This window comes from Scleropages formosus, chromosome 1, assembly GCF_900964775.1.
Source record: "Scleropages formosus chromosome 1, fSclFor1.1, whole genome shotgun sequence".
NCBI classification, from domain to species: domain Eukaryota; kingdom Metazoa; phylum Chordata; class Actinopteri; order Osteoglossiformes; family Osteoglossidae; genus Scleropages; species Scleropages formosus.
The window spans coordinates 45313195-45327413 of NC_041806.1; the positions used below are offsets into that span (position 1 = coordinate 45313195).

Sequence of the window (14219 nt, forward strand, 5' to 3'; positions counted from 1 at the left end):
GGGTATCTGCAGCTGACCTGGTACATAAGGGCTGTGCAGATTTCTCCGAGGGTCTTTAAGCTTCTAATTCGTTTCCAGCCAGATTAAGGATTTGTTATTCCACGGATGAAGAAATGATAAAAACCCAAGGCTGGTGGTACTTTCTGTGCACGCAAAGGTCATCTCAGTTGATTTGCTTTGTTGTTTACCCAGGCACATTTAGTTTAGAGCAAGAATATTTTGGGCATTTTCATATTTGTTTAGTTAGATTGTCCCTTCATCTGAATGAACAGTTCTTATTCAGATTAGAAAATCTTTTTCAACTTTCTAAAAAAAAAAAACCCCTTTTTATATAATATGTAATAGTCTTTCAGAGTGCAAAAAATAGGCTCGCCTATCATTTCCTACTGAGAGATTGTTACAGGTAGAATGGGACATTGTATATTTCTTTCGACTATAGTTATCCCCTTTTGTCAAAGGTGTATAGCCCACCAGTCACTGATACGAAATCAGTATTAAATTAAATCAGCTTTCCAATAACATCCAGCAGCATAAAGATTGCACTGTCAATTTTCAAAGTTCTGAGCCAAACTTGCATTTGTGTGTCTGTCTTGCACAACTGCGCCACACATTGTTTTGGAAATTTGATGTAAATATTATAGATCTTTATCAGCGTATGAGCTGTGTCCTGGAGTTCAGTAGGCCTGTCAACCTCCTCGTCTTACAACCCCCCACCTTAAAGTGCTGTCACTAAGAAGCGGATACAGAGGGATTGGTGTCCTCAGTTCTTAAAACCTAGATACGAGACTTCCATCTTTGCCAGTCAGAGACTTCCATTGTCTTTTTTTTTTTTTTTTGTTCCCGTTCCCTAGATGAGTTGACACAACCTTTTTGGGCATCTTTTTTGTTTTTATATATGTATATCAGCACACACACAGATATATACATGTATTTCTTAAACATATGTAGTTGACCCTTGAACAACACGGGGGTTAGGTGCAGTGAAATCCTCAAATAACTACTTGCAGCCTATTGTTGACTGACAGGTTTGCTGATAACATAGTCGATTAACACATTTTTTATATGTATTATGTACTGTTTTCTTAGAATAAAGTGAGCTAAATGAAACAAAATATTAAAATCATAGCAGAAAATACATTTACAGTGCTGTATTTATTGATACTGTAAGTGTACGTTGTCTGTTAACAAGATGAATAATCTGTCAGTACCTACATCAATATTCTTATGATATAAACTCTGTAGATGGTATACATATTGCCAACACTAGACATCAAAAATGAAAAATTCATATTTACAGGTATGATTCATGTACTACTAACAAACGAAGAAACGATTGCTTCACGGTAGCCTAGCCTATACACTAGTGAATGACTCATTATAAAATTTTTATGGCATACAGAATTAGTCATATTCATAATACAGTATTGGAAAAAAATCTGCTTATAAGTGGACCCACACAGTTCAAACCTGTGTTGTTCAAGGGTCAGGTGTGTGTGTGTGTGTGTGTGTGTGTATATATATATATATATATATATATATATATATATATATATATATATATATATATATATATATATATATATAAGCAGTGAGATGATGTCTATTCAGGATGTAATTCATTAAGGCCTGTCTGTGGCTTCTTTCATTTTTGCATGCTCACGCTCTGGATCTCAGCCCGTTCCAATTGCGTTCAAAAAAGTTTTTAACAAATTGCTTCCGTAGACTTATTCTTACAGCCTTTCGGACTGTGGCCTGTATTTGACTGATTCAGTTTTGGTCGTCAAGAGTGAGCTGGAATTTTAACTGTTCATTCAGAGTCAACGGTCTGCTGATTTTCACAGAATGGTACTGTACTTCCTGCTTGTCAGACAGCAGATGGGTGTGGAGGTTTTTGTGGCTTGGTCATAGCAGCATTCGTATAACTAAAATTCTCTTGAAGTCAAAACTTGAATCTGCATCATTTGTTTCAATACGTCACTGAGGAAATGTTCTCAGTTTAATGCAGGCAAGCTGATGTGGAAGTAGTTTTGGAAGTTCCTGCTTTCCTTGGCTTATTAAGATTCAGGTGCTTAAAGCACTGACATCTCAAATTGTAAAGGGGCATTTTTATGTTTTGTTACCATTTTATTGCTGCTGTTCCATGAAACATGGAATCTGCAAAAAAAAAAAAAAAAAAAGAGTGGAAATAGTTGGATACTTCTCAAACTTACACTGAGAATTAGTCCTCAAAGTCAGAACTTTGACCACCATTGGGTGGTAAGAACAAATGGATTTCGTTTTTAATAGCGCAGGTTTACGTATTGAATGCTTCCATCTGCCTCACTTAGTTTTTTTTAGTAATATTGTACAGTATCTGCAGTGCAGCTCAGAGAAATGGCAAGTAAACATTAGTTTCAGTAGAGGATCCTACATTTTTGTAACTAACTGCACTTGATGTGCTATGCAAAGAATATTACAGTCAATGAATGTCCCTCTCCTGCCATCATGATATACATATCTTTTTCCCAGCCTGGCTACAGCTTACTGGTTTCCTTTTCAATTTGATCCCATGTGCTGCCTCCTTGCCAGATGATTAGAATTCTGTGCCTCTGCCTTTAGAAGCAGATTGCCTTGCTGGCAATCAATTGCAGAGGCACGAGAGACAGCAGTGCTCGTCTCTTGGGCGTTGCCGCTTTGGTTTGCTCTAGTAAAGCTGGATTACATGTTTTACCTTGGGGCTGCATGTGTTTGGTTTTTTTTTTTTTTTTTTTTTGGATCACATTTTTCAATCAGAAAACCAGGGAAAATTGTGTATCTGCCTATTTATGATGCTTAACATGATTATGATATTGTTTTTAAAATATATATAGTCTGTGTGATGAGGGCTGTAATTGCATAATGTAGATTTCACCATTGCAAGAGTGACATGGTAGTTAGCTGTTCTTTTTCTGTACCAATATCTGTTTGAGATTGCAGACCTGTTTAATGTTCAAGCAGTGCTTTACCTGACCCCAAACCTTGTGAAATTTCTTCCAGACTTTACGTGAACACCACTTTTAGTAGAACCATCTGTTGTACAACCATAGATCGCATAGGCTCTACAGTCGATTTACTGGCACCCTCAGTGCTTCCTGCAGAGTACGTACTGGTTACTTTATTCTAAATAGAGAATAGACTGACTTTTTTTTTTTTTTTTAATTTTATTTTAAAAACCCCTCTTCCCCTCGCATGTCCAGATTACTGGTACTCATTGAAGGTGGTGTTTCAGTGGTACAAAGCAATGTCTTTAATTTACATACCCTCCATTGGCATTCAGGATGTGCGGTAAACATCTGTATGAGTGTGATTGACTGCCTTCTCTTGGCTACTTCAGTCAGTAGTTTTGGGGCAGCAGGTTACACAATGGTTACAGCTGCCATCTGGTGACCTGAAGCTTCCTGGTTTGCAACTTTGCTCCTGTTGTGGTACCCATAATCATGGTACTTACCCTGCATTGTTCCAATAATAATACATACACACACACACACACACACACATCTGCTGAACCGCTTGTCCCATATGGGGTCGTGGGGAACCGGAGCCTAACCCGGCAACACAGGGCGCAAGGCCGGAGGGGGAGGGGACACACCCAGGACGGGACGCCAGTCCGTTGCAAGGCACCCCAAGCGGGACTCGAACCCCAGACCCACTGGAGAGCAGGACCCGGTCCAACCCACTGCGCCACCACACCCCCTCCAATAATAATAATACCATACAGTATATTCTCATTGGATGACCTTCTGGCTACCATGAACTTCATATGTAAATCTCAGTAGGGCGTCATCTAGCACCTCCAGCAAACCTCCAGAGTACCCTTGCACACAAATTTTAATTGAACTATAACGGTGGCCACATTTCTCCATGGTGCTTGCAGTGTCCCAATATGAAAACTTCTCTTAGATCTGAATAGGACTCAAATTTAAGGCAGGTTGTTTAAGTGAACCTTCAGCTTTATAAATAGCCATGTCAGTATGTATGGTGCTGTGAGTTTATTTAAGCAGATATAGATGTCTTTCACATGAAGAAATTCTATGATTAAGACAAATTTTTGGAAGCATCCTGGCATCCATACATTTACATTTAGGCATCTGCTAAATGAATTTCTCCAAAGTGACGTACATCTCAGAGAGCAATACAAAAAGTGCATTACATTAACAGGAGAGATTTGGATTAAGGCATGTGATTCTTAAGTACAGTCTATTTGTCACATACCACCATGTGAACTAGTATACATTACACAATTAGCTGGAAAAGTCTAAGTATATATTTATGAATAAACATACACATTTATCAAGCACTTATAAGATCAGGGGAGATCAGAGGTGAGTTTTGAGACTCTGCTAAAATGCAGAGAGATTGAGCAGTTCATCACAAGTAGGTCTAGACTCACCTCCCCCTCTCTCCACAGCAGGCCTACTTCTCCCTCTTTTGACTGGCAGAAAGTAGGGGGGGTAGTCCGTTTTCTTAATTTATTGCTCATAAGAATGACTCATTTGGCAGGACCAGCCAGACTTTTTCTGCAGGCGGAGGGCCCTTTTTGATGGTACTAGTGCTGGCGTGGATTTTGAGTGGGTTGGCACAGCAGTGATTGGCATGTCACAATTCGTTGCTAATTAATCCCCTGCATGGGATTTGTAGGCCTGAAGCAGTTGCTTGGAATGTGTATTTACACTGGTGTTGCATCATCATCTGTAAAAATGGCCAATTTGTTTGCAGTTTTAAAATCCATAACCCTTCAAGTGTTCCCCCCATTACATTAGCTTGTAGTGTTGAGAGAAATGGCAATTTTCTGCACAAAGTGCTGTCTCTATTACTGTATTCCACTGTGTTAATTGTTTAGCTGACTTTGTGAATGTGCTTTTTCTGTTTTTATCCCTTATTTTCTTCACTTTTTTGAAGAGTGTTTGAGTTGCTCTAAGCACTCTGTTTGTTCAGTGGGAAGGAAGCATGGAGTACACATTCTGCATAATTCAGTGGACTTCCTTTTTGCTTTCCTTCTCCTGAATAAGCCATGTGGAGCACACTATGCCGTGATAGGGCAGGGGCAGAGGTTAGGGGCCAGAGGCCAGGTGGTGACCTTACTTGTCTTGCTGAGCTCTCAAATGACTGCATTATTGGTAAAAGCCTATCATTTCTGTTCTCTGACCTGGAAACTATCCCACTTCCTCGTCAGATTAGAAACCGCTCAACCAGAAGTGTGGCATTACTTGGTGCTGTTGGACTACAGCAGTTCTACTGACTGGACAGAGCCATCATAGATGGAGCCTCATCAGCCAAGGCTTTAAGAAAGGCTTTAGCTTGCAGACTTGATTGTTACCTGCTGAGACTTTGCAGTCTAATGTGCAAAATCATTTTTTGGTTAATCCATAAGTGTCTTCCTTGCAGGGCTTCTTCTGTGGCCCTTGCGCTCGACATTTGTTTAGAATGGAAAAAGGCTAAAAGGAAATATGTAGCATAAAAATACTTAACATTTTGTTCCCTAAGTTTGATTATGGGTGCAATAATGGAATGATTCACCTTAAAATGACCTTCAAGAAATAAATAGGCTGGTTTGATGTTGATGTAGTGCTTTGTGATGCTTCAGAACTCACCTTTCTTTTTAAGCTACTGCAGCTGTCAGTGGTTGTTGGCCAAGTAGTTACAAATTGCTTGAAAAGTCCATGGAATTAAAAATCCTGTGTTTGCTTTCAACTCTCCTTCAAAGGAGGAAGTTTGGGAAGATTGTTGTAGTTATAGAGGATTGGATTTCCTCTGCCTCTGCATCTTGGCTGGATTTATTAGTCAGTGATAATGGGTGGTTAATCGCATCCTATGGTAGATCACATGTTTGTGCTAGGTTTTGTATGTTACTGGGTGTGCACGCTCCACTGAGACATGCTCCTGATGGCACATGGCCGTGTCATGCCACGTATCGCATGCAGCTAGTCCGCGAGGCAGCGTGCTCAGTGTTTTGGTGGATTATGGCTTTGCTGGAGTTGCCTGATTACCTGGCCTTACAACAGCAGTGAAGTTTCACTGATCTTAAACACCTGATTAATCAGACTCAAACCCTTAATCTGGGTTGTAGGCTGCCTGTATACTGTGACATCTTTCACTTGGAGATGCTTAATGAGTTGGTCTGTGTCTGTCTGTCTGGGGAAAATAAGGTATTGATTTGTGGTCCCCCCCCCCCTTCTATTTGTTTTGTGTCAGTTATGTGGGGCTAAGCACTGAACTGAAAGGTCAAGTCATTAGTGGTTTATTGTAATTCTGAAAGTAATAAAATGTCTGCATGTCGTGTTTACATTTACTGATTTAGCTGGTGCTTTTCTCCAAAGTGACCACAGTGTTAAGATACCCACACCTGTTCACCCATTTATATAGTTGCATCATTTTACAGGAGCAATTTGAAGTATGTATGTTGAAAAGGTCTAAATACCATCGGTGTTAAGGTATCTCAGATTGTTGGCCAGAAACTGAGAAATGGTACACTTGAAACGACCATGTGCACGTTATGAAGAAGTATTTACCAAAAGCCTTTATTTGAGTTGCCTGTGGGAATAGAGGTCAATACTTTAAAAGCTATATTGTAACATGAAGTTTACAGTAAAAGTGTCTGTATCCTTTGTGGTTTTCCAAGTGCAGTCAGTCTTGTACTGATGATTTTTTTTTTTAAGGAAATTTTGAGAGATGATTGTGTGCAAAGCAGCATTTCTATACATTGTAATCTGTTTGTTTGGGGGATATGACTAAGCAGTTTCTGCTTCCTAAAATGAGCTCCTCCTTGTGCTCTAAAGCAGCTGAACTTGTTAGGCACACTGTACCATGTGTTGCCTGGTCTCCAGTTCCACTTCCTCCTCACCTATGCAGTGAAGAAGATACACTGACAGCCCCCTGCACCCCAGAGCTGCCAGCTTCCATTATAATCTGTAGTCTCGGAACCCACAGAGGAGTGGGCTGCAGTCTTTTGCACCTGCAGTAGTTTCATGTTCTTCAGGTGTGCTGGATTTTGTGGTCTAGCAAGCTGAGCGTAGAGTTCATCAGTATTGAACATTTTGATGGATGTTTGTCATGAACATTCTTCTGCCTTTCACCTTAAGTGGACAGCCTGTGGTTTGATGGTCAGATTGACTTTCCCACCTATCTGCGATGACAGGAATGGCTGTTTAGGCAGATGAGTATTTTGAGATGAACATGTGTGTACACACACATTTTCAGAACCGCTCGTCCCATACGGGGTCACGGGGAACCGGAGCCTACCCGGTAACACAGGGTGTAAGGCCGGAGGGGGAGGGGACACACCCAGGACGGGACGCCAGTCCATCGCGAGGCACCCCAAGCGGGACTTGAACCCCAGACCCACCAGAGAGCAGGACTGTGGTCCAACCCACTGCGCCACCGCACCCCCCAGATGAACATGTATTTCTTTGCAAATGAAATGGACTTGATTTTTGTTAATTTTTTTTTTTTTATGTTATTCTCCAGTGAACTTTCCAGATAAATAATATTTAGAGCAGTATCTTTGGCAATTTTTTGTGCTCTTTAGTCAGTGCTGTGGTGATTGCTTGCAGTCACACCATGTCAGAGGATGTGATAAAGGTGCTTACTCTGGCTTTGAACCAGATGCTCCCCAGTTTTCTGTCTTATGTGAAGGTCAGAGGTTTGTTCACGTATTTGCTTGTGTGGACCAGTACTGCTGAAAGAAATTCAGGATGGTTCTCTCTGTGGCAGGTTGGAGGTAGGTGGGTGTTTTAACTTGCGTACAGGACAAATTAGGTGTCTGACTGTTATTTCCTACTTCTTACATTGGTCCAATATTCATGCTTGGTAAGATGTTGTATGGGTTTTGCATTTTGTACCTGCGTAACATTGTTGCAACAGCATGTCTTAGTGAATTATTAAAGTTTGACAGCTCTCAAAGCATTACGCAGTTGTCATACAAGAAGAAAAAAACCTTCCTTTTATGACGGTGTGCTTTACAATAACTAATCTGGAAGCTACTTATCTTAACCATAAGGGCTCTGGGATTTTTTTTCAGAATTTTAGTAGTTTAATATGTTTGACTTTAGAGGACATTTAGTGATTAAGAGGTGGCAGGTATGGAATGAGAGGTGTACAATGCATTTGGTATAATATACAATAACAGGGTAACATGGATATGTTTTGATTATTCCCTAACTATTGAACTGCACAGTGGTTCTCTATCATGCCATTTGTAACTTTCAAAGGAGAACCAGATGTGTAAGACTGACGATGAAATATTGATTTTTCTCGTCATCTTTGTTGCACATAAAGGGGCATTGGGCCCTCTGAGATTTTTAGGAAACCAGTAAGATGCTATGAAGTAGAAAAGCAGGATTGTTGATGTCCTTTTGGGGATGGTGCACAGAGATGCATTCAGGCACAACAGCCAGTGTACTCCCTCGTTTTAAGTGTTCATTTCAGCTTCTGATCTTCCACTGCTAAAAATGGAATATGTTGTTTTCCTTTGTTATACATCCTGCAGTCTGCAGTTTACAGGATCATTTTAATAAATGAAATACAGATTATCCATGCATTATTGGAGGTAGCAGAAATGTCACTTTGTCCTGGACTTCATGTTTCTGTGACAACACCATCAGAATGTCATTTGTTATTGTGCAGAATGATTCTGTGGCACTGATCCTGTAACACTTGGAAATTGGAGCAGGCTGCTGTGATGGACTCGGTGGCAGGTGGCCACTGTTTGCGACAAGTGGAAACTTAACACCACCTTTGGGTTTGGGTTTGTGTTTGCGCCAGGGCCATGTGGCTAGAACAAGACCCTAGGACAGCCCTGATGTGGGCCTAGTGGCAGGACTAGAGGAATCTTTGGGCTGAAGGGAGTGTGGCAAGGAGACCATCTCAATGTTTGTTAGTGACTGTTAGTTATACTCCAAGTCTACGGCCCCTGAACAATTGGCATTCAGATGCTGACCAGACCCCAGGTTTCAAATCTGATTGAGACCCAACCCATCAGGGGGTCATTAGCTCCTGTATCTTTGCACAGTGGTTAGTCCTTAGCAGCCAAGCGTGGAAATCCCTGTGCAGCAGAAATAAGAGGGTTCTCCTTGGCAACCTGCATGCAGAGAGCAGACAGCAGAACAAAGGCTCATCGCAACATTTATTGCTCTGTATATCAGAGGCACTCTGGACAGGGGCTTGTGATCTTAGGCTTCACGGGAAGCCAGTACCTCTCCTTCCTGTGACGGACAGCCTTGTATTTAATTGGAAGGTTTAATGCAACTGCTTGCTGTCCCAGACTTTCTGTGTATAGCAGTCCTAGCATCATGTTTCTGCCTTACTGTGGTTGGGGGACTTGCAGCATTTCTGTGTGATCCAAGAAAGACACCCCCTCTGTCTTCGATCACTTCTATTGCACCATAATTTCAGATTAGAAGCAAAAAAGATTTAAGTTTTTAACTTGGCCTTGTTTTACTTGAGTAGACATTCCTGCTCTTGTCCTCTGTAATTAGTTTCTAAAAATAGCAGCGAGGGAGAAGCTGTTTAATGGTAGGCTTGATGAGGGTCCTGTTGAGCTGCTTGCATTCTAAAGCATTCACCTGTATTTCTGTGATTGTGCGGGTGACCTCTGTGTGGGTGCCACAGGTACCACCCTGTGTGCTGTATGGCAATACAGAGTTTCCCCACTGAAAGTAAATGATATTGATGATTTTGTTTTGACTAGCTCTCTCTACATTTTTTTTCCTGTATTCTTATTTATAGTTTACTCTGAATAGTTCAAATTTCTATACTTGTTTATATGATTCATGTTCCTCAATGGAATCCAGTGTTCTGGGGTTTTTTTTTTTTTTGCTTTACCTTATTGTTTGCAACATTTGTTGAATTTTTATGTTGCTCTGTTTCCAGGATGAAGACACTACTGTGGACAGTCTCAAAGCCGGAACATTCTTTTGTTCAGTTCCTTTTGGAAATGCAACTTGCTTTATTGTAATGGTACCCTGTCCCTGAAATGTCTTTTCTGTTGGTGTGTTGGGGATGTGATTCCAGGCTCTGTTCTTTTGGCTGGAGGTAAAGTTGGAAAGCCTGCTTGACCCCTGGGTGTCCTTTGGGTTGAGCAGGAGGGTACTGCCCAGCCCCACCAGCGGTTCTGGTTTCTTTTTTGGCTGTCTTTAGCAAGCCTAATGGGGGTTCTTGTGGACCCATGCCTGGGTTTGTGTGTTGTTCTACTTTGCCTGGAGATTAACAGCCTGTTGAGCTGAGTGCTGGCACACAGAATATGCTTCTGTTCCTCATCTTCAAGCATGTTTTTGCTATGCTTCCTGTGTGGTTTGATGACAGTAGCGCTCCTCAGCACTTTGCAGCCTCGAGTGAGAGCAGTCTGAAGTCTTGCCCACAGCAGGAGAATTGCACCACATGCCTGGCATCTCTTTGGGAATCTCTTTAGGCCTTTCCTTGCATTACTGTAATTACATCAGTGTCTCTTCACATTCTTATTGTCTTTCACAGATGGAGAAATGACTCAGTACAGGATACACAGGTATTCAGTATTAGTGGAGCACAGAATTAGCTCTGACAGATGTATTTGTATTGTTCATGTAATGCCTTCAGTGATGTCCCTCTAACGGCTTATGTACAGAAGGTGGGGGCCGGTTGGGCTCAATTGGCTAAATGAATTAGCAGGAAACAAAGTTGCAAAAATACAACTTGGAGAAAACTCATTTGCATCAAATGCTGATGAGAGTAATAGGTTTTGCTATTTAGACAAAATATAACAATCTGCATTGCATAAATTATGTTCCTTTTGAAAAAGCTCTTCATGTCTTTCATTCTCCTGACATGAATGCTGATACAACTCATGTGGTGATCTGTTTTAGAATGTACATATAGAAATATCCTGTCTGTAGTTCCTGTAAAGATGCTGAATAAATTGTATGTCCTGTGCCTCTTTACATTAGCTTGTAATCATCTTGTTCAGTCAGCAGAATGTTGTTTGCTGGCTAAATCTCAGGTTTTCTTGGAATGTGTGTAAATTCAAGAAATGTACTTTACTAATTAGCTTTTTTCTTCTTTATATAGGAAAGGTGGATTGTATTGGAAATTCAACTGAAGCCCCTTTCTCTGTTAGTATTTGAACTCTTAGGTCTATGGTTACACATGCTTCCCTTCAAGTAGAGTATTAACACAGGGAATACTGGGTTGGTGTCCCAGTATGGCTTCAGGGGCACAATCATTTAACTCAAACTACTGTCGTGTTTCAACAGACACAATCTTTTATGCATCACTTTTCAAATGGAAGAAAACATAAAAACAATTATTCCCTAACCACTTTAAGGAAAAGAGGGGGGTGCAGTGGCGCAGTGGGTTGGACCGGGTCCTGCTCTCTGGTGGGTCTGGGGTTCGAGTCCCACTTGGGGTGCCTTGCAATGGACTGGAGTCCCGTCTTGGGTGTGTCCCCTCCCCCTCCAGCCTTTCGCTCTGTGTTGCCGGGTTAGGCTCCAGCTCCCCGCGACCCCCTATGGGACAAGCAGTTTCGTGTGTGTATGTATGTATGTATGTATGTATACACTTTAAGGAAAGATTGAACAGAATTCCTGAGGGGAAAAAAGTAAGTGTGTGATTGTATATTATCTCTGTGAAGTTGTTCAGCACAGGTGATCTAGGTAGAGTGGTTAACTTTGATAAGGGGGGTCCCTTTACTTTACACAGACCCGCAAAGGATTTGAACATGTCTGACAGACCTTCCGGTAACACTCCGTGTGAGCAACGCTTTGTGGTCCAGCTTATGCGCGTGGCATTCAGCCAGCTGACCCACTCTTAGATCCCATAAAGCATCCTCTGATTCAGTGGAAAAACTGCATTGGAGCACTTCCTAGTTCTGCATTCTGTCTCTGTCCAGTGCTATAATACTACAAAGAGATGCTGCTATGTGAAGGACAGATGGAAGAGATACTTCTAGCAAGTTCAACCTGTTTGATACCGATGTGCTTCTGTATAACAGCAGGAATGTAGAGGGCTGACTTGCCAAAATGAGCCTTGGCACTTCAAGAAATTCCTTCACCCCCCAGTGCTGGACTTTCAATGTCGTCAAGACAGCTTCTTCAGACTACTGTTTGGAGGCTCATTCTGCTGTACTTGTACAACAAACAATGCAAGGATGTTAGTCAACTGTACTCTGACTTTAAAGTTATGGTCATATTTCAAATGTATTTAAAGATATGCCAGCCTCCCTTGTTTACAGCCCAGAAGGTCTCTCAAGACATGCTTTACATCATTTGCATTCCACTCTCATTCAGAAAGTCTTAATTGGTATCCTGCTAACATGTGGCTCAGATTTGCTTTAGTGCAGAAAGTCACCTTTTTTCCTGGAGTCAACAAATAATTTGCCATTTTAAGTGGCCTGTGTATACATCACAAAACTACGCATTGAATACCAATATACCCGATCCAGTTTCAATGCAGATTAACTCTTGTCTGAGTATGGTCCTTCATAAGGAGCAGCATTTAATTAGGAACACAAAGGGCTAACTGTTGTCCTTCAGAAATTTGATATACCTACACTTGAAGTTTAATGGTTTTACATCTACCGTGTATCCTGACTTATTCATGCTTCCCATTTTTAAGTATGAATTGTTGTTCCTCTAAACATGTTTGTTTTTACTTATATTTTAAAGTTTTATGTAGTCTTAGAATTTCGCAGGTATTCATTTGAAGTTCTCAGTCTAAGGAAAAAAGCGTCTGCTAAATAAATGTAAGGAGAGAATAATCTAAGGTTAACAAATACTGTTACTGGCTGTTCCTCAGCCTAAGTAATCCTGTTTCGTTACACTTTGTTGCAGAAGGTAGAGAGGAATCCCTTCAGAAGGTGCATTCAAGTGCTATGTGTCTCCCAGGGGTTTTGCTTTCACTCCAGTGTTTCAGCCCTCAGTTTTTTGCATATGGATGCAGGTGCAGTGGGTAGTTGCCTGGAAGAGGAAACAAAAGGATGGCATAGCCTTGTGTCTGTGTCTCCTGGGGCAGGCAGGGAGGTGTATGGGAGTGTGTGTGGTCGAGGTTTCTCAGGGGCAATGGCCATGACCATGAACATCTTAGTTTCATTTCATCAAATGAGGGTACAGTAGTTGGACTGCATTCCCAATATACATGTGGGTCTGAGCCTCAAGTTGGCAAACCTCTGCTGTAGGGCAGCAGCTGGTGTTTTGGCCACCTGGACCGTGATCAGAAAGTGACAAGTCCAAGTCCCTAGAGGGGCCTTGATGTGAAACTCTAGGGCTCCTCAGTTGAATGACACGATACCTCCAGGTGTACAATATACATGGTCATTGTGTGGTTATTTGCATAAAACTTTATAATAAGCACATTTGTTAAACTTGAGTGTCATAAGCATGGTTGGCAGCACATCTTGTAGAACCTGTGTTGGTCCCACAGATGAGTGTACCAATCAGGAAAGGACACATGGAGAATGTCAAGGTCCCGCTGCTTCAAGTCCCCCACCCTTTATCTTTTTCTACCATACCATGTCGTCTCTAAGAGTTTTTTTTTTTTTTTTTTTTTTTTTTTCCCCCCCCTTTTTTTTTCAGTCCTTTAAACTTGCGGAATTGTGCCATGCTATGCCAAAAGCTAAGAGCTTGCTTTAAGTCCTACCCTTCTCCTTTAACGGCTTCAGGATTGGTCATTGATGATATGACAATATTTAATCTGTGGATTTGTGTATGCAGCAAGAGCTCAGTCCAGAGAACTGAACAAGTGTTTACAGCAATGCGTTTTTACATCTCGTGTGTAACTTCTTTAACACTCATTCTGGGAAAATCCAAAGTATGCTGCTTTTAAAATGATTATGCCATTTGTTGAATTAAATTGGGTTTATTCTGTTTTCTGAAAGTTTTACATATTTGAAAAATGTAACATTTAGCTGATCCAAAAGGCCAATAAAACCCTACTTAACATTATCTTGTCTGTTTAAAAAAAAAACCTCTGACTCAGCCATCATGTGATATGACTTTTATTCCATTTGAAATGCTGGTTGGTGTTCAAGGCAGAAATTAGTAGGGTACTGTATGCTTTCATAATAATTTGAGTAAGACATTAGACTCTAGATACTGGTTTAATATGTGCTGTAAGAGAGGTGGAAAACTAACTTTAATATTAACATCTATGCTATCTGTACAATGTGTTATAGCCACTCATTTCTGGTGTCTCCATCTTGTCATCCCCCAGGTCAGGTGCATCACAGTTTCAGTTGG

The 14219-nt window shown here is 41.1% G+C and overlaps 1 protein-coding gene across 1 annotated transcript in view; it reads left to right on the forward strand.

Annotated features, from left to right (window-relative positions):
* man1a1 (mannosidase, alpha, class 1A, member 1) overlaps window positions 1-14219 on the forward strand; it is a 94535-nt gene that overhangs the window by 4028 nt on the left and 76288 nt on the right. The gene's annotated exons all lie outside the window — the stretch shown is intronic.